This window comes from Miscanthus floridulus, chromosome 8 (genome assembly GCF_019320115.1).
Source record: "Miscanthus floridulus cultivar M001 chromosome 8, ASM1932011v1, whole genome shotgun sequence".
NCBI lineage: Eukaryota > Viridiplantae > Streptophyta > Magnoliopsida > Poales > Poaceae > Miscanthus > Miscanthus floridulus.
The window spans coordinates 66,505,906-66,524,357 of record NC_089587.1 but is presented as its reverse complement, the minus strand read 5'-3'; the positions used below and the strand labels follow the sequence as shown (position 1 = coordinate 66,524,357).

Sequence of the window (18,452 nt, the reverse complement as noted above, 5' to 3'; positions counted from 1 at the left end):
GACCTCAAGAGCAACAGTTTCTGTGGAGAACTCACCAAGGTCAATTTCTCCAACTTACCAAATCTAAAAACCTTAGATCTTATGGGGAACAAATTCAATGGAACAATTCCAGAAAGCATCTACTCACGCAAAAATCTAACTGCACTACGACTATCCTCCAATAGGTTCCACGGCCAGTTGTCAGAAAAAATCAGCAATTTGAAGTCCCTCTCATTCCTATCCCTTGTTGACATCTCCCTTACAAATATCACAAGTGCATTTCAGATCCTTAGGAGTGGCAGGAACCTGACCAGCTTGTTAATTGGACTCAACTTTAAGCATGAGATCATGCCCGAGGATGATATAATTGAAGGTTTTGAAAATCTTCAGGTTTTTTCCATGAAGGATTGTTCTTTGTCTGGGAAAATGCCTCCTTGGTTATCTAAGCTCAAAAACTTGGAGAGGAAACCTGACTGGATAGGAAACCTAGACTCCCTCTTCTATATAGACATATTAATACGGGTGAAATTCCAACAGCCCTAATGGAGCTGCCAATGCTAAAAACAGGCAGGGTTGCACTAGATGTCTTTGAGCTGCCTGTTTATCCGCTTTATACACCTCAATCACTTCAATACTGCAAGCCTAGTGCTTTTCCTAAAGTGCTGAAACTAGGCAATAATGACTTCACTGGTGAGATTCCCAAAGAGATTGGTCAGCAGTCCAGCCAGAATTTAGTTAAAGTTCCATTACCAACTGTGGTTTGTACAGCAACACCAAAGAACATTTGAGCAATACGTGGGACTTGCACTGGTAAACCTGCCCAAAGACATTCCTCATCAGTCTTTTGTGCCATCAAGACTTTTTGCACATAGATTACCTTGGATTGCAAACCTATAATATCTGGAACTGGAAATAGAAATAGAAACGGAATAAATGACGGCACATAGGGATTACAAGTAAACATCTTATTACACATAAGAGAAAAGTTAAGAACTTGAAATGTGTGCTTCAGATATTAATCTTTACCTTTCTTGTTTGAGCTGCATTAGAGAAATCTAGGATCTAAGCATCTTCAAGAGATGATCCACAGGAGAAAGGCACACCATGCAGTAGTGAACCTGTCGAGAAATGATATGTATGTGATATCAGATTATGCATTATGAATAATACTTTTTGTGACTATAATTTTTCTACAAAGTAATATTCAAACAATGAGGAAACAATGAGGAACTAGTCAGCATATTCAGGGGCAGCATAACCATAGGTTCCACCACCCGCATTGATACATGGGTCTCATTACCTTCAGGAATCAGGACCAGCTTTTGCTAGGCCAAAGTCAGATAGTTTAGCATTATAAACCTATGGCACTGGAAACAAAAAGAAAAATCATTATGTCAAACATATATATGTATTGCCGGTGGATGATATGCATAGAACTGAAAAATGAGAAGAAAGCACGAGCAAGCAACTAACAGTTAAGGAGGCAAGCATTGTGGAGGCAAGCAAGCCCTTTAGCAGTTCCCAGTGCGATTGAATCCTAGTGCCCCAGGATTATGGTGCAGCTGTCTCTGTGAACATGGAAAACAAGATATGTGGTCAGCGTGGTACAGAGCCACAGCATGGTGGTGGCGAGCACAGTGCAGAGGAAGGCCGGGAACGCGCAGCACAGAGAAATGGAGAGGGAGGAAGACCGCGCACGGCAACGAGGGAGGGGAGGCACTCCGCTCGACCCGTGCTCGGCTGGCCGTGAGGAGCTGGGAACGGCGGAGGGCGGAGTACGGCACGGCAGGCGGAGGGGACCTGTGGCCGGTTGCGGCGGCGAGACCCAAACCCATCGAATATGCCATATCTAAAACAGAGTTCCAATTGCATGCTCTGAATATGCCATATGTAAAGCAAAGCTCTAATTGAATGCTCTGAATATGCCATATGTAAAGCAAAGTTCTAATTGCATGCTCCACAAATGACTGCATACTTGGGATATAAAACACAAGGCAATACGAGGCACTAAGGAGGAATAACTGGACAGCAATAAATGTAACATAATGGACAATAATAAATGCTACATAGCAAATTCGTTACGTGGATCGACAGATTCGAACGAAATTATTAAAACTCCCGTCAATGTCATCACCACATAAAACGATAAGATCTGCCGATTCAAACGGCGATAGAATCTGAATGAAAGTACTAAAGTCTCGCGAGAAATGATAAGATGGTTCATCCGATCCAAAACCCTAGGTATAGAACTGCGAACTCAATCCATAGAAACCTGAACCCGATGGTTGGGTCCTCACCCCTCAGCGGCCGCGGCCTTGTCGCCCTTTCGCCGCATGCCTTTGGGCCGCGCGCTCCTGATCCTTCTTCTGGCGCTCAGTCTGCGCCGCGCGGTAGTCCTTGATGTGCCCGTTGCGCTACCAGGATTCTATCGCCGGCGAAAGGGAAATCTAATTTTGTTGGATTCCACATGAGTAGATCTACACAATGAACATATAATATGATATGCTTTAGTACAAAATTTTTGCTGTAATTTTAAATTAATTGGAAAATCTAATTTTGTCTGTAATTAATTGGAACAATTCATAGCTGCAGCTTCTGTGGTCCAATTATGGTGAAATTTTTATGGTAGGCTAATTATTGTATGCTTGAACTATAGTAAAAATTTTGTACTCATCGGACCATGTATAACTTAGTTATAGATAAATTTCAATTAATTACAGACAAAATTAGATTTTCCAATTAATCTAAAGGTACAGCAAAACCTTTGTACTAAAGCATACCACATTATATGTTAACTATGTAGATCTACTCATGTGGAGTCCAACAAAATTGGATTTTTCATTTTATGATTTTTCTATGATTTACTATGATTTTTCAAAGATTCAGCGAAAATAAATAAAAAAAAGAAAAAGGTGAAACCATAGGTAGCGTAGCAAACCACCGTTACTGTAGTAAAACCACCATCGAAAACCGCCCGGGGGGGTAAAATAGACGGTTTTGAGAAGTTCAGGGAGTAAAATATACGGTTTTATAGTTTGGGGGTGAAGTAGACCATGGTTGATAGGTGGGGGGTTAAGTAGACTTTTTCCTACTAGAAAACTAGGAGCGGCTTTGCCGCGCCCTTGTTAGAGCAACCAGCCTGTGAGAACAACAAAATGGTTGAAATTCACCTCCTTTATAAGGTTTTAAGTGACTTGGAGATCGGGATATGAGGACACGAGCTATAAAGTTTTTGACATATAGGAGTAACAAAGTAAATATCGTGCATGCTGATGTGGCAATGTGATATATTTTTAGCAATTGCAACAATGACTACTAACAAGCTGAGAGAAGGCATAAACGATCAAATTTAATTGGAGGTTGCACTGACATTGTTTGATCTGTGAACGTTGTTTCAGAAATAATCTTGGTGAAAGGTTGTTCACTTAGATCACTTATTATACAGTTAAATTTGTCTGTCTTCAAGATAGTATAAAGCAAATGATGATAAAACAGGCTTCATGTAATTATAGCTAAAAACTGAATATTTTCTATAGCTAAATTTATAGTTATGGATAAAGCCAGCTGCGAGCGTATGAAGATAGCGCCAACGATCCCTATCAGAGTGTGACATTTTTTTATCACTATCTTTAGTTATCAAACATAGAAGTAGCAAAATTTCTATGGGAAGAACATAAAAGATTGAGCAACTAATAAAAAGCTATATTCTAATGTCTTTTTATTACCTTCGTCGGAGTTTTGAAACTTAATGGTATTCAGGTGGTTGCTATATAAGCTTCACTGATGCTTAAGGGCAGATTTCAAGAGTGCAGCCCCTAACTTTATTTAATAATTTCAGAAAGAACAACACTTACATATATCTTTAGTGCAAGGAAAATAAAGTGTTTAGGTGTAAATGTTATCATGCCTTGAGATGAAGAGAGTACAATAATTTTCTGAAAGAGCCAACACTTATTCTGTTCTTTTCTTATTCTCTTCCCTTGCTGTATTTTTTGCTATGTTAATTATCTTATTATTTTGGAATCTGGTCGGATATTTCTCTATTTCAAGAGCAAAAGATACATTATGTATACAGAGTATAACCACATTTAATTGTTCCTTTTAATTTTAAGACACATTAGGTATACAGAGTATTACCAAGTTCAACTGGTCCTTTGAATTTCATAAGAGTTTGTGTGTGTGTGTGCGTGTGTTGAAATTTTTCAGTAGGACACACGAGGGGAGTAATAACCCCCTACTAAAACAGAAAGCTGCATCGGTACCAATGTCCATTGAAAAATACAAAAAAATGACCATGAAAAATGATAACTTCTCCAGAACCATAGAGTTCTTGTTTTGCAAATTCATCAATAGTCAAAATAATTGGGAAAACAGTGTTTTTGCCCCTGTCCAGAAGTTCAATTGTGATTTTACCCTTATTTTTTCAACTTTGTGATTTTACCCCTGTTATTTTGAAACGAAGGAGCCATTTGCCCCTGGTTTGGATGTCCGTTATTTAGAGGTTGATTAAACGATTAAAAAAATAAAACACATAAAATCAGATGCGAAAATGACTGAAATGCCCCTTCCTCTTCATTCTTATCCGCTCATCCTCTTCGTCGCTATCTGCTCCGTGCGGACAGAAGACCGGCGGCCGAGCACCGTCGCGGCCGCGCGCCCCTACGCCCGCCGGCCATGGCGCTCCGACAACCCCGCGACGGCGGCCCTCGGCGACCTCGCCCGCCGGTCATGGCGCTCCGGCAACCCCACATCGGCGCGATGGTGGCCCTCGCGACCCCGTGCTCGCAAATACTGATGGGGCAAATCCGCCCTATTGGGCTGGGCGCGCGACATCGACGGGGGAGGCATGACCGGCGGGCGTGGCAAGGCGGGCGCTGCGGTGGGTGCGGCGGCCGCGACGGGGGCACGGCTGGGCGGGCGCTGCGGCCATGCGAGCTCGTGGCGCGGCGGGTGCCGCTGGGCGGGCGTCGCGGCATGGCCGGCGGGCGCGCTTCGCGGCCCTCGTCCTCCGACAGCTGCTCCATGGCGCGCTCGAACTGCGCGACCAGCTCCGGGTCGAACAACGCCTGCTGCTGCTGCTGCTCGCCGGCAGCTCCTCCTCCGCGCTCAGCCGGCGGCGACGTCCCGAACCGGGGCGTGACGTAGCAGCCCGGCGAGAAGATCTGCCCGCCCTGGCGCAGCCAGTCCCGCAGGCTGCCGGACTTGGAGATGGAGAAGTCGAACGTCGCCGCCGGCACATTTAGCTCGCCCAGCTGCCGCGCCCTCTCCCGCCTCTTGTCTCCAACGGCGGCCTGCGACCCGGACCCGCCTGATAGCTCTGCCTCCGCGGTCGAGGCCGTCGCCGCCGCGGGCGCCGCCGTGGCTGTAGCGAGCTCCTCCTCCTGTTCGGTTGCCAGCGCGGTCGGTCGTTCCGACGGCGAGCCGCTCTCGCTCTGCGTCTGCTGTTGCTGCGTCAGTACCATCGCGTCGAACTCCTCCACCGTGCGGAAGCTCCTCGCTCTCCCGTCCGACGCGGACCATGGAGCGTCGTCTTCGTCGCGACTGCTCTGCCGCCGTTCCCACGCTTGCTCCGCCGTGCAGCTCTCTTCCTCCTCCAGAACGGCGAGCAGCTCTGACACGTCGATCGTCTCGATCTTGGCCGGCTCCTTGGCTTTCCTGGCCGACGAGGTGGAGCTGCGGAGGAGGGCTAGGAACTGGTCGCCGTTGCTCTTAGAGGTGAAGAGGATGATCTCCTCGATCGCGCTGCTCCTCTGGAAGCTGTGGCCCAGGTTGCAGGCAGCTCACCTTCTCCTGAAAGCTCCCTGATTTCGCCAGGATCTTGCACGACACACACCCCATCTCTGATTCTCTGTAATCTGAAAGCACAAAGAAGCTTCTTTTTGTTCAGTTTATCCTACTCTGCCGAGCAGCAAGAATAGGAGCGGATGACAAATATGTTTGAATATTTATCAATATTAAATCTGAGTTTAAATAATTTCAAGTTGTGCCAAATATATTTGACCAAATTTAATCAATTGTCAGCGTACAATAAAAAAGTCTAATTCCAAATCAGGGTAATATCACAATTATGCATAATAAATAGGGGCAAAATCGCATGGGCATTCATGTCCTTTTGTACAAAGTTTAACACCGTTAGGGGTGGATGACGGAGCAGGGGCAAACTGGTGCTTCGTGAATGGCACAGTAGGGGTAAATTCACAAAGTCAAAAAAATAGGGGCAAAATCACAATTTCGATGCAAAACAAGGGTACAAACGCAAGAGCCCCAAAATAATTTATTAGCACTCAAGATTCCATACATTTAAAAAACCATTTGATCTCTGCAACCTGGAACTCTAGAGCCTTTTATAATTAATTGAACCTGCTTAACAAAATAACATGTTCCATATTTTAAAAGTTATCAACGGACGTTTCATTAATCATCGAAACTTCCAACTAATTCGTCCTACTGTATACAAAAGGTGAAATGAGGTTTGCTCTATTGAGTAAGGTAGCATAGAGAGAGAAGAATAGGAGACATACCTTTATGCTAGCAGCATGTCCTTGCTGGGTCTATCTTCTTACTACAACGCAAGGTACAGATCAAAGGAGAATGGCCAAACATGAGTTGAAATTATTTTTGTATAACAAGCAATGAGAGATTTGGCATGGCAAGCAGCGCAGCAGAGGGGTCCACCCTGATCATTATTAATCAGTAATTTCTCGTCTGAAGCAGAAAACGATGGACCTTATATGTCACCAAAATGGCGCTGAGCAATCTCCTCAAGTGTTTCCTTGGTCAGCACCTAATTGTTGGCTAATGCTGAATTGTCTGAGGTGATCTTCTATGAGACGAAGATATTCAGGTGGTTCAAGCAATCTCCTCAAGTGTTTCCTTGGTCAGCACCTAATTGTTGGCTAATGCTGAATTGTCTGAGGTGATCTTCTATGAGACGAAGATATCCAGGTGGTTCACCAGATCTTTAGCCGACATCGGCAGTCTAACCCATGCACCTTTAATTAACTCCACCAGTGAGAGATATTGAATTCTGTTGTGGTACGATTCACATTCCAGCTCCTATAAAAAATGAATGGGATTAGAAAGATTAATCAAAATATATTAAGATGTATATTGTGATTATGTGAGTGGCACTGAATGTTTGATTCTTCAACAGGTGAGGATTAGAGAATGTACAGGCTAGCAAATTACCTTTTGTCGACACGGAATTTCGTCCCATGCAGAGGACACACGAGCAAGCCGGAAGGGTCCGCTCGATGGAGCTGGAGATCCGTCTAGCTTCAGCGCAGGGATGGTCGATCCTGCGCACTCCTCCTGAGACGTGTCGGTCAATTTGATCCTACAATTGACAAGGAGAGAAAGTTTATTAGTAATTAAGGGCGGAACATGCCGGTGTTGCCAGACAGTCCCGAATGTGCGGCTCTGAGAGCCGATATGAAAGGAGATCGACGAAATAGTCGATTCCAGCATATTCATAAGAATAAATCAGTTAAAGCTCATGATGTTGTGTAGGAAGAATCAGTTATCGTTCAGGATGAATATAATTATTTAGACAAATATTGGTCAATGGCAATAAGATGTTAACAATAATTAGTTTATACTGAGCCAATGACTGCAAGTAACCGAACCCCTTTTATAAAAGAAACAGTTCATCATCATTCAACCATTTAATAGAGATAAATCTAATGAACATGTCAGATCTCATCTATCGCTATGACCAGTGGCGCATGAGGCAGAATCATGCAGGCCGTAGAAACAACAATAGACTCGACGACACTAACTTATTACTAATATCAGTGGGGCATGGTCAGAATCATGCAGGCCGTAATATAATAATAAGATCATGGGGCTAACACATCTTTCAACCTATCGTTACTTCAACGATCTCGTGATGCGAACTGTTCATGAAAGCGCTCGATATCAGCTAAAACAGTCGATTCAGGCATAGCGCACAGTTAGGGTCATGTCCTCTCAGGAACAGATCTACCAAATAACTATCCCCACTCCATAGTGCTAATAGTGGGGTGTGAGGCAGAATCACACAGACTGTGATAACTGGCCATAGAACAGTTTTCGCTAGCTAATAGATCTACTCAAGATCAAACATGCCTTAACCGCACGCTATGCACGATCAAGATTGATGTAAAACAGCTGATAAAACATAACTTATCGTTTAAAGTACAAATTAGATCAATCTAGATTAACAAATGATGGGTTAAAAAGATATAAGACCGATCTAGATCTATCTCAATCAGACGAAGTGATATTGCTTTAATTAATTAAATAATGGAAGCAATAAGCAATATCGGTAACTTAATGAATCTATCTGAAGGAACGCCACCCTTAGATAGAGCCGATAACTTGACCTTAATCTAGTTTGAGTAGTGGAGGTCGACCGGATCGATGCAGCCGTACTTGAACTAGACAAGAGTCGATAACTAACTTATACCAGAGTCACAGTAGAGGTCGACCGGATCGATGCAGCCGTACGAACAGAGGTATAAGCTATGACGGTACTTACAGACAAACAGTGGAGGTCGATCGGATCGATGCAGTCGTACTTGATAAAGAACTCACCGAGATCTACTCTACTCCTACTCCTAAATGGTGGCCAAAGCCAAAAAAAAGTAAATAACTGGTATTTGATTGATTGTGTGTCTTTAACAATAGCCGAGGTTTGATATTTATACCCAGGACCTACGCATGACTCCTATCTAAGCACGAATCATCACAATCTTTGACCCTAGAGAAAGTATTTCTAATTTAAGATAACTTGAACTCTAATATTTCCTTTTTGTAGAGTCCAACATGTCTTATCCCGGCGCCAACCGTAGCCTTTGTCGTTATCTGCTGGCGCTATCTGAAGAAAGCCGATTTTAGTTCTGCATTCGAATCAGCTAATACCGGTCTACACGTGATTGATTCCTTGATGACATGACCTTAGGAGCTTTTAAGCCCCTATGACTCTTCTTGCAAATTTTGGTGTAAACACCTTTATAACATTTAAGATATATTTAATTCATCCTTGAGAGACGCTGGCTGTGGTACCCTACAGTTCTAGGGCTCAAAGCAACACGATCCAAGCGAGGGAGGGGGGAGGGAGCAACTGCGATGGTGACCACCGTGGTTTCGATCGGTACGCCGGAAGATAGAGAAATCAAGGGAGAAGCAGTAAGCAAGCATGTTCGAGGCGAAGCGACATTTCATCAAGCAGATAGCGCACATCCAGGAGTAGTGGCGAGGGACCCCATAGAGAGGGCTATGGCCTACGGGGGGTGAAAGGGTGGGTCAGCAGGTGTGATGCTTACCAGCGGAAGGAGGTGGTTCCTCATCCGTTGGTTCCTACCCCGGTCGTCCAGTGAGCCTGGACGCGACGGCTGAGATCGCGTGTTCGTGCTGCTGCTGCTGCTGCTGCGCTTGATGAAGCGCTTCTACTACTAGTGCTACCCAGGGGAAGGGAGGAATGGAGCTCCCTGGCCGCCTCGTCGCTTGGCCGTAGTGGCATTCACCATGGGAAATGCCTGCGCCAGTGGCCTACCGGCTGCCGCCACCGTAGCACCCGCGCTACCGCCCTTTACCCAAGCGAACAGGTCGACGCGCAATGACTCCGTGAGGCTCGAGAGATTTTAGGTCGGAGTCTTGGCTTGATGAACGAGGGACTCGATCAATCCGCAACTGAACTGGCGACAGCGTCCGTGTGGCTGGACGCGTTCGCGTCTCCTCGCCAATCGTTGCGCTGCCCTTGCTGCACGCCGCTCATCCGTCCGAGGAGCAGGACGGGCCAACGAGCCATGAAGATTCGCGAGCCATCGGATGGGCAGAGAAGCAGGTAGAGACCCAAACCGCTCCACCATCGGACGGACCACGTTGCTTGTCTGCCTGATCGGACGGCTACTGGGCTAACGAGCAACGTGGCCCGATCCCCTACCCGTCTTTTGAAAGCAAGATGGGGGAATTCCTTGCGTGCCATTAAAAAATATCGCAATGCCCTGTGAGCCAGTGAAAAAATTCAGCGGTCTTTAGCGCCACTGCTCCAACTTTTTTATGCCCTCCATGCCACTGCCGTCAGTTTGGGCTCTAACGCTGTCAAACTGCAGGTGTGAAAAGTTAAAAATACCCTTAAGTCTAAATATGTCATTACTTTTTTGAGCATCTTAACGACTTTAAATGAAAAAACTCAAAACTAGAAAATTGTAGATCTTGTCGAGATCTATAATTTTCATATAAAAATTATCTTCATTTAATTCCGTAAAAAAGATATGATTTTCTAAGATATATTAATCCTATCAAATCATATTTTTTGCGGAATTAAATGAAGATAATTTTTATATAAAAATTATAGATCTCGGCGAGATCTACAACTTTCTAGTTTTGAGTTTTTTTTCATTTGAAGTCGTTAAGATGCTCAAAAAAAATTAATGACATATTTAGACTTAAGGGTATTTTTGACTTTTCACACCTGCAGTTTGACGACGTTAGAGCCCAAACTGACGGCAGTGGCATGGAAGGCACAAAAAAAATTAGAGCAGTGACGCTAAAAACCGCTGAACTTTTTCAGAGGCTCACAGTGCATTACGGTTTTTTTTAATGGCACACAAGGAATTCCCCCAAACAAGATTCCTTTATAGAGATTTCAAGTATTTCATGCGTGCGCGTGGCTATGCCATTCAAGTAGGCATGGCACTCGTGAACAGGGCACGTGGTTCATCTCTGGCTACTCCCTCTCCGTCCCTAAAAAAGTAGCACCGTGGTGTCTAGTCAAAAAATTTCTTTAAATTTAAAACTCTCTCAGTTCTAAATTATAACTTACTTTGACTTTTTTGATACGTTTATTTTGCTATGTATTTGAATATAACATATTTCTAGATATATATATATATATATATATAGTAAAATAGATATACCAATAAAAATCAAAGCGACTTATAATTTGAACAGATGGATATATACGTAAAAAAATATTAGCAACATTTATATCTCTGTAAATAGGTTTATTATGAAAATATATTCAGTCATTCATCTAATGATACTAATTATACACCATAAATAAATATTAATATTTTTATATATATTTAGTCAAAGTTAAAATTATTTGACATCTTATAGAAAGTTAAAATTTTTATATATATTTAGTCAAAGTTAAAATTATTTGACATCTTATAGAAAGTTAAAATGATACTCTTTATGAGACGTACAGAATACAAATTATCTAAGTATAGAATCCTCTAAATAAACTAGATTTATTTTGTACACACTAAAGCCAACCCAATTTATTTAGCGAAATCATATACATATATATGGCCCACTGAAGACACAAGTAGAGTCAGAGTCCCCGTTACAGAGATAATTGTTTATAAATAAAGAAAAATCTTATTAATTTTAGATTATTACATTGAATCAATATAATAATTTAATCTAGAATAATCTATTCCAGCCTTCGCAAAAGCTCCCGATCTAATTAAAGAAATAAATGAAAATCATAAACACTAATATGCCTATTTGTCTTGTTTTGGTGCCTTCTTAAACCACTAACTCCGAAGGGAAAAGCCATGTTAATTCCTCCAATCTGCATTTGCATGGCCACGCATGTAGTGTGATGTCATGAGAGCATCCGCAGTGGAGGGTCAACGCCGGTGCGATACAATAAATGCTAAGATGGAACCCGGTCCTATACACTACAACCATGGTTCGATGAAGGACTAGCTCCTTCGCATGGAACCTGGGTCGAAGAAATAAAGAACTCTTTCCTGGCATTGCTGCTCGCGCAAAGGAGAGGATGGTGTAGTTGATTTTGGGCCCACGTATGGACTCATGCTGGGTTTGATACATTGTTGATAGAAGAACATGTGACGTCTAATCAGTTGTGGGCTCCAGTTAAGACCCAAGGACGGGTTGACACACTGTGGACGCTCTGAGTAGTACAAGATGTCGTGTCAAACACGCCGTCTAGAGGCGCGCCATAGTAAATGAAGCCCTCGTGGATGTCTCCATGTGCACGAGTGCACTTAGGACTGGTTTAGTTCTCAAAAAATTTCACCCCAAACTCTCACATCGAATCTTACGGCACATGCATGAAGTATTAAATATAGGCGAAAAAAACTAATTGCACAGTATAGTTGGAAATCGCGAGACGAATGTTTTAAGACTAATTAGTCCATGATTAGCCATAAGTGCTACAGTAACTGACATTCGCTAATGATGGATTAGTTAGGCTTAATAAATTTGTCTCGCAGTTTCCAGGCGAGCTATGTAATTAGTTTTTTTATTAGTATCCAAAAACCCCTTCCGACATCCCCGAAACATCCGATGTGACATCAAAAAATTTTCATTTCGCGAACTAAACACAGCCTTACTGTAAGATCGACCGAGAAAAATCACCTCACCCATGGCTAGCCCATCAGAGGCGGCGACCCACTTGCCCACACTAAAATCTGCTTTCAAGACCTCGACCTTGCGAGTGTAGGGGCTTGAACGCCGACATGATCGATTGCCATTGGTGCCTCACGAGCAGCAGCTCCCCGCTCCGTGGCTGCACTAGGAATCGGCCCATATATAACTCATCCTTGGCTTCATATGGTACCTCTTGATCAAGGCCCTGTTCGCTTGAACTTATCGTCTCAGCGAAATAACGGTGTTTTTCTCTCACAATAAATCAACATCAACACCAGCCATTTTCCCAGCCAGCCGAACAGGGCCCAAACCGATCAAACACTGCGCCATCGGCATACCCATCAAACACCTCGTTGTCCGATATCGTCCCATCATCATTGAAGCTATCCTCTAATGCTTGCTCCCCTAGCTTGTCATCGTCTAAGCCTTCATTTATATCCTCCTCCTCCTCCTCCTGGTTTCCCTCCTCGTTGTTGTTACCATTCTCTTCTTGGTTAGGTTTCTCTTCGCCTTCATCATCTAGATCTTCCTCATTGCTACTTGACACCTCTCTGCAGCCATTAATATGGTCATCTTCTTCTTGGTTAGGTTTCTCTTCGTCATCATTATCTAGATCTTCCTGATTGCTACTACTTAGTGTACATGTGAGATGGGAAGAAAGGCTCATGTGAGGGGTAGGACTAATCGGTTTTAACCCGGCCCAACACTTTGGTTTGATTTCTTCGGTTTCCAGAATCTGAGAGCCAATCGGTTTGTCGCAGAACAAGGAACTCACAAATCTGGTGTCGATTTTTGTCAGCTTGGTTTCTGGTTGAACCGAACAAACACAACACATACAAAAGAGGAGAAGCACCTCGCTCGGACGCTCACAAATTCTCTCATAGGACCCCTCTGACTAGAGGATGAAAGGAGAGGCCAAGAGAAAAGGATAGGTAGGGTAGCCTGTCGCGGTTTCTTTATTCTAAGGAGAGGAAAACATTAAAGACAAAGCTGATGCCCGAAGATCGCAGATACTAAAACTAAAGCCAAAAACAAAAATCAAAAACCCAAAACTGACATTTTGGCTCGGTTTTGGGTTTCTAGTTTAAAAGTGCCCAACCCTAGTGAGGGGTGATGCGCTCATGTATTAATCCAACAAACGTGCACATTTTTTATTTCCAAAAACTTGATACCTACAACCATGGTGCTTTATCATTTTCAGAGGCCTTTGCTCTTTGAACAGAGGAAATTGGCCCGCTCGCCGCCTTCGTAAACGACTAGACGGTTTTGACCCCACCTTTAATATTCACTAGCAAAAGTGCCCGTGCGTTGCAATAGAGTCGTTATCAGCTTCTAACTTCTGTCTAACTTGCCTTTCACAGTCGGTGATGGTGGCCTCGAGCTCGTCTACGGTAGACGGGGTCACGGCTCACGGGGACAACGACAACACAGTTAGCTGTGGAGGAGGCAGAGGCGCATCGAAGGTGGGACCTAGGTAAACTGGACACGAATCCCATTTGGTGGCTTGCAACAGAGCTAGGCCCCCCTCACCTACCAAGGCTGGGGTCAGGGGACTTCCCCGCTGCCATTTTCGATCGAATATTGCAAGGAGATATGTAAGGCACCGATTTTTTTGGAGATCGAGCACAAAGACTGCGGGAGAGGAGGCCAATGGGTGCACATAGTTGTTAGGAAGGGACCAGCAAAGCCCTCGATTAACGGTTTGCTTAGTCCACTAGATCGAACTGCTGGTATAGTATAGCTAATAGAGTCAAAATTTCATACTTGACACAAACCGACTACATGGTGTAGTGGAAAAGGATGAGTTTCTTAACCTGCAGGTTGTGAGTTTGATTCCTCTATGTATGCTTCTTTCTTCTATTCTATTTCCTCCAATTTGTCTTTCATGTGCACAACCTCCTCGCTATTCTATTTCCTCCAATTTTATCCTTCATGTGCACAACCTACACAGGCTAGACTTGAATTTTGAGGAGGGGCATGTGAATCGCGGTCGTCGTAGTGAGGTGTGCCGCCGAGAGCCGCCGTGCATGGGCAACGCGAGCCAGGTGGGTGAAGCCCTGCCCCAAAGTGTGGGCGGCATGAGCTGTGTCGGTGAAACCCCACCCTAGACCTTCTGCTCCATGCGTGTGCCCTAGGGTAGTCGCGGTCACCACCGGGAAGTCACACACGGGTAGGGGGAGTTGCGCGCGGGGAGAACGACGGCGCAAGCGGGGAGAAGCTATGGGTGCCAGAGGGAATTGTCCTTTGGGGGCTTGGCCTGGGGGCAGTCCCTAGGAATGGGTGCCAGAGGGAGGATTTGTGTGCTCGAGTAGGGGCCCTACTGAAGCTATGTTTTCGGCCTGAGCACGTATATTTAGCTATGGGGGCTCAAGTAGGGACCCTACTGGAGTTGCTTTGAGGGGGATGGGACAGACTATCAGACTCTGATGAGTGGGTGCGGAAGTGAGCTTGTATCAAGTGACGACTTGGAGGTGAGCGAGTGGTTGGGTTGTTCTGACGAGGGGGTGTGGAAAGTTTTGACGAGGGGGTGCAGAAAGTTTTGACGAGGGGGTGTGGAAGAGAGCCTATAGTGCGAGCCTCTAGCAAGTGACAGACCAAGAGGTGAGCAAGTGGTTGAGCCATTGGGAACAAGGGTTTGGGCTGGGTTAGATGAAAATTACTAGGTGGAGAGAAATTTGATCTTTTAATATTACAACAAATATGTCAGTGTGTTGCAACGGATTTATGGAAAACAATGAAGATAATGGTACACATCTATTTATGTTTTATTATTTTTATATAAAATTTAAAAGCTATATTTATCTTTTATCACCGGATATAAGTAAATGTTACCAATATTATATACCGAATTAAAATACAATCTTAGTATATGAAAGTGCAATCAAGCCATAATTGTGGATTTTGGTGATAATGACCACGCAATTAGAGAACTAATGAGATTTATCGAGATGACAAGCAGAGAATTTATATTCGAGGATGCTACACGAATCGTTGGAGCCCCCAATTATAAATGTAGATGGCTTCAAACTCAAAAGAGGTTTTAAATTCTTTTATATCTTGAATTTGAGTATAAGAAAAGCCGTACTATAAAGGGGAACACAATGCTTAAGCTAACATGTGCTATCAAGTGCACAAACAACCACCAGCATCCTCAGATTCATAGCCAAGAGAGCCTACACTTCACTATTACCCTTGCTGTCTTGCGGGGTGCGAGCTCCGTCTCGCTCGACCCCTTGGGTGCGAGCTTTGACCCGCCCGACCCCAAGGTCGTGGGCTCCGTGTCGCTCGACCCTTTGGTTGCGAGGTCCATCTTGCCCAACCCTTCTCCCTCCGCTTGCCCAAATCCCCGCGCCCCTACGTCTGAATCCGACGCGTCCTGCCCTGATCCGTCCCCTCCTCTGCTTCCCAGCGATGGGCGTTGGCCGTGTCTGCCGCGGTGGCCCCTCCTTCGCTTCCCTCACCGCCGGTGCCGTTGTGGGTGGCCGTTCCCGAGGCTCGCCACGTCCTCCTCCGCCTCCCCTTGATCGGCCCCCTCCAAGACGGCGTCCACATCGGTCACCAAGACGGTGAACGGCGCCCACCACTTCAAGATCACAGGCTACTCCCTCTCCAAGGGGATCGGGGTGGGGAAGTTCATCGCCTACTAGTCCTTCAACGTGGGGATGGCGCTGGCTACCTCTCGCTATGTTGGTGAGGCACGGGAAGGTGGGTGAGGAGAAGGTCACCGAGGTTAGGTGGTTCCTCAACTCCAGTGCGGTGCCCGGCGTGCCTGCTGGACCACCCAAGTCGTCAGCTACTGCTAGGAAGGAATCCTTTGCGAAGAGGGCGGGGTTGGCCATGAACCCCATGGGGAGGAAGCTGTTTGAGGTGAGGGAGGCGAAGCAGAGCAACTTGTGTGTTGCGGCGGATGTTGGGACAACAAAAGAGCTACTTGAGCTTGCTGACAAGGTATACATACCATTAGTTCTTGTGTATTTGCGATGCCTTTCTACTATTTGCTAATAGTGTGTTAATTTGTTTGCTCCATTTGTGTTGGTTGGTCCAGAGATTTGAATGTTGAATACTCAGGTTGATCAGCCTGTTCGGTTGGCTGGTTCGTATCGTTGCTGGTTCGTTTATGTGAGAGAGAAGTACTGCTGGCTGGTTCATGTGAATAGTATCCATGTGAGGGGGCTGGCCAGCCAGCCCCAGCCGATCGGGCTGGATATCTTTTCTGATTTTACACCAGATTTTGGGGCCAAGCTTCACACAGTATGTTCTCTTCTGTCATCATCTTTCTTATCTTCTCTTTTGTTGTATTACTGATCATCATTCTTTTATTGTGTGTCCATAATAGCCTAGTTGGATTTCAAAAATTGTACTTTGTCTATCACAAATCAGATGTCGGTCCTCATAGTAGAGATGTAGATGCAATATCCTTTTGTGTAATCAAAATGGGTTGTCCATTACTGTAAGGCAAAATTCCTACACCGGGCCAATCTACTTGGTTCTTTAGCAGCGTTAGCACAGGCTAGATAATTTAGTACTAAATTCCTACATTAGGCTCTTCCAGTTAAATATGATATTATCTTCAGTTATCAGTTATGTTGAATAATTTTTCAGTTCTCCTGTGTCATCCGATGAAAAAAATGTTGAAAATAATTTTCAGGTACAAAACTGATACTATCCTTCATCCAAGTACCAATTACTGGCCATCTAATTTATCTCTGTCTGAGTTGTAGTTTTTTTCCTTGCTTGGAGGAACTGATGCTAACCTTCCATTGATTGAGAAACAGAAATGCTTGATTATTTTTTATTTTCAGATATAGTGTTATTTGTTATTTTTAGAATCTGGCTATTTTTTATGTTTATTATCAGTGCAACTGTGTTTCGTAATTATAGGATATTAATTTCTTACATTGACATATTCTCCTGGTCGCCGGATCAATGATTGGTCTTTACCATCTTTTGTATGACAGAATTGTTCTCTACATTGCTTATATGGCTTGGTGTTAACCCTTTTTTTGCATGCGGATGCTGGAGCAATGCCAGTTGCCAAACAAAGTGATTCAGTTATTTTACATCAATTCTGTTTATACAAGCTGTAAACAGTAATCAGCTACTTAGATTAATGTGGCTAATTTTCTATCGGTGCAGATCAGTCATCTACTGTACTCTTTCTCGCTTCTTTCGGTCTACTTGCGCTGGTGGCGCACTTGGAAAAAATTCTCTGGAATCGTGCTGCACCTTAGCGCCCGTGCAGCACCGATGGCATGCTTGCCATGTACGCGTCTGCACCCACCAGCCGAAGGAACAGAGACGGTTACTCATTGTGGCTCCACGTGGAAGGAACGCGCAGCTAGCTGGTTCAGACTCATATGCATTGAGATTCGCGCACAAGGATACATGGATGGCCTACGCTCGGTGCTTCACGGGCGCCGCGGTACAGCACGACTGTAGAGAATTTTTTTCCGCGCACTTGGAGCTTAGGGAGCTGTGGACGATGAAAAGCTCACGCTTGGTTTTCTTGATTCTTGCCGTAATGATCAAGTGATTATCCTAGGACCAGATTAGCTCCCATGATTACAGCTTTGGCTTGATTGATTCATATGACACGTCAGAATCTTGAGACAAGTGGGATGAAGGTGATGCAACTGGTGCAGGAGCTTGTTCAGGCCGACACTAGCGGGTACAGCTAAGCTCTTCAATCACCATCGGATGCTTTCATACTCAGGTTCATTGCTCATCGAGGCTTACCATTTGCTGAATTTTTTCACGTTCTGGTGTACTTGCAGATGTTCGAGTTGAAGGACTCGGTGTTGACATGGGAAGGAGCAGAATCCACAAGCCATTGATTAAAAGCAAAAATTAGGTGTGTAAATATTTCGCATGAGATTTATGGTACACCGTAGACACCCGTTAGTGAAGAAGGGTTTTGTCGTCATGAGGCCTAAAATTGATAACCTGATGAACAAATTGGCATGAATTATCCTTGTTGTATTCAACAATATAAGTTTGATCCTTTTTTGATTAAATAATACAATAAGCCTGTAAATTTGTATCGCTCCTTTTCTGTGAATCTTCAATCTATTTTATTTTATACCACG

General features: G+C 44.3%; 1 long non-coding RNA gene and 1 pseudogene across 2 annotated transcripts; both read right to left on the bottom strand.

The window, feature by feature from the left end:
* Nucleotides 1-749: 749 nt before the first annotated feature.
* Nucleotides 750-2,224, bottom strand: LOC136472394 (uncharacterized). Of its 2 annotated transcripts, XR_010762335.1 has the most exons (4): nucleotides 1,453-2,224; nucleotides 1,280-1,346; nucleotides 1,006-1,097; nucleotides 750-885 (listed from the first exon to the last, which is right to left on the bottom strand). It is a non-coding gene; the product is annotated as an uncharacterized lncRNA (long non-coding RNA). The 2 variants fall into 2 exon arrangements; XR_010762334.1 differs by having other exon boundaries at nucleotides 1,280-2,224.
* Nucleotides 2,225-4,580: 2,356 nt separating this feature from the next.
* Nucleotides 4,581-5,817, bottom strand: LOC136469269 (uncharacterized; annotated as a pseudogene).
* Nucleotides 5,818-18,452: the final 12,635 nt, after the last annotated feature.